At 48.4% G+C, this 2,601-nt stretch overlaps 2 non-coding genes across 2 annotated transcripts; both read right to left on the reverse strand.

Annotated features, from left to right (window-relative positions):
* Positions 1-511: 511 nt before the first annotated feature.
* LOC111541517 lies at positions 512-615 on the reverse strand. The gene has a single exon (XR_002731288.1). It is a non-coding gene; the product is annotated as a small nucleolar RNA U109 (small nucleolar RNA).
* Positions 616-1,168: 553 nt separating this feature from the next.
* LOC111541518 lies at positions 1,169-1,273 on the reverse strand. Its single transcript, XR_002731289.1, has one exon. It is a non-coding gene; the product is annotated as a small nucleolar RNA U109 (small nucleolar RNA).
* Between the last annotated feature and the right edge of the window lie 1,328 nt (positions 1,274-2,601).

Genomic DNA, 2,601 nt, shown 5'->3' on the forward strand with positions numbered 1-2,601 from the left:
GAAAAGGTGTTGGGGGGTGGGGGTGGGGCTGGGGCTGGGGCTGGGGGTGGAGGTGAGGGTGGGGGCGGGGACAGCGGGGGGGGGGGGGGGGGGGGGGGGGGGGGGACAGCAACAGAGGCACTTGCCAGAGGCCATTTCCTTCCCTGGCAGATGCAGAATGGAGGACTTTATCAGGGTCTTTAAATGTTTAAAGACTTTTGCTGGTGATGTTTTGTCTTGCTGTCACTGTTTTATCAAAGAGGGCAGGCAAATGGGCTTTCGTGTCCTTAACCATTGTGTATGAGGGTGTGAAAGCCAAGGCTGCTACAGGGACCTGCAAAACGAAGATTCATGGGCGGGAGCAGAGGTGGGGTATTGGGAAGCAGGAGAACTGTTAGTGCCTCACGCTGAATTGCTGCTGGATTCTGGTTTTGATCCATAGGTTCTGGATCACACCCTGGAAAACTAGAACTCAGATAAGACTGGTGTTTTGGTTCTTTAAACTTTTTTTCCTTTTTGTTTACTTGGTCTTTTGTGTAGGAGAAATCCACTACCACCTCGACTTCTACTATAAAGTTGGCAGCCCTGAGGATCCTTTTTTTTGTTTTTGAGATGAAGTATAGCTCTGTCGTCCAGGCTGGAGTGCAGTGGCACGATCTCGGCTTACTGCAACCTCTGGCTCCCAAGTTCAAGCGATTCTCCTGCCTCAGCCTCCCGAGTATCTGGGATTACAGGCGCCCGCCACCACAATTGGCTACTTTTTATTTTTAGTAGAGTCAGGCTTTCGCCATGTTGGTCAGGCTGGTCTGAAGCTCCTGACATCAGGTGATCCACCTGCCTCGGCGTCCCAAAGTGCTGGGATTACAGGCATGAGCCACTGCACCTGGCCTTTTTTTTTTTTTTTTTTTTTTTTTTTTTTTTTGAGACAGGGTCTTGCTAGGTCGCCCAGGCTGGAGTGCAGTGGCACAATCACAGCTCACTGCAGCCTCAACCTCCCGTGCTCAAGCAATCCTCAGCCTCCTGAGTACCTGGGACTATAGGTGTGTGCCGCCATGACTGGCTAATTTTTATTTATTAATTTATTTTTATTTTTTCATAGAGACAGGGGGCTCATTATGTTGCCCAAGCTGGTGTTGAACTCCTGGCCTCACGCCATCCTCCTGCTTCGGCCTCCCAAAGTGCTGGGATTCCAGGCATGAGGCACTCTGCCTGGCCTAGAACTCCTTTTTTAATGGAGCATGTTATGAATGTATTCCTGCTTCCACAGGAATCAGGAACAGACAGTTCCACACTAGTCCACAAAAGACTAGTTTTTAACTCACAGCACACTTTTTCCGGTAGAAAACGAATAGGAAAAGAAGATATAGATATGCCGCAGAGAGAGAGAGAACAAAATTACTCATAATTTCATCACCTGGAAATGTGGTTTTGGTGTCTTGTTCTCTGTTCATTCATTTAATAAGTGTTTATTGAGCACCTATTGTTTGCTATTTTGAATTCGGGGGATCTAACCGTGAGCTAAACACTTACTCTCTGTCCTTGTATGTTTCACAGGCTAGTGAAGAGATAGAATTTAACCAAAAATTAAAATTAAATGTGGATAATTAGCCAAGTTGTCTGCACATAAATGGACAATTTAAACAATGACAAGGGTTAGTATATTCAGTCCTACAAGAGCATCAAATATTGGGCTCTGGTTGGGCACAATGGTTCAAACATCTGTAATCCCAGCACTTTGGGAGGCCAAGGCAGGAGGATCACTTGAGCCCAGGAGTTTGAGACCAGCCTCCCAGGGAAACATGGCAGAACCCCATCTCTACAAAAAGTACAAAAATTAACGGGGCATGGTGGTGTGCACCTGTGGTCTCAGCTACTTGGGAGGCTGAGATGGAAGGACTGATTGATCCTGGGGGGCTGGAGGGTTGGGAGAATGGAGGTTGCAGTGAGCCTAGATGGTGCCACTGTATTCCAGCCTGGGTGACAGAGAAAGATTCTGTCTCAAAAAAAAAAAAAAAAAAAAAAAGTGTTTTCTGACCTAGTTAGAGAAGTCAGGGAAGCCTTCCCTAAGGAAACAGCACTCAGCTAAGATTGAAGGATAAGTGTAAATTAAGTGGAAAAGAAGAGTGCTCCAGGCAGAGGAAAGAGCAGGAGCAAAAGACCTGTAGCAGAAAAGATTATGGCACATTCAAGGGATGGACAGAGGACCTACCGCTAGAGCACAGGGCAGTGTGGGCGGGAGAGTCATCAGGGGCCAGACCAGACAGCCCCTAAAGACTTTAAGAGTTTTTATTTCAGGCCGGGTGCGGTGGCTAAAGCCTGTAGTCACAGCACTTTGGGAGGCCGAGACGGGCGGATCACGAGGTCAGGAGATGGAGACCATCCTGGCTAACCCGGTGAAACCCCGCCACTGCGAGGTGGCAGGCGCCTGTAGTCCCAGCTACTTGGGAGACTGAGGCAGGAGAATGGCGGGAACCTGGGAGGCGGAGCTTGCTGTGAGCTGAGATCCGGCCACTGCACTCCAGCCCGGGTGACAAAGCGAGGCTCCGTCTCAAAAAAAAAAAAAAAAGAGTTTTTTTTTCAGAGAATGGGAAACCATTAACGGGTTTCTATTCAGAGAAGGTG

Source organism: Piliocolobus tephrosceles, chromosome 17 (assembly GCF_002776525.5).
Source record: "Piliocolobus tephrosceles isolate RC106 chromosome 17, ASM277652v3, whole genome shotgun sequence".
Classification (NCBI taxonomy): Eukaryota; Metazoa; Chordata; class Mammalia; order Primates; family Cercopithecidae; genus Piliocolobus; species Piliocolobus tephrosceles.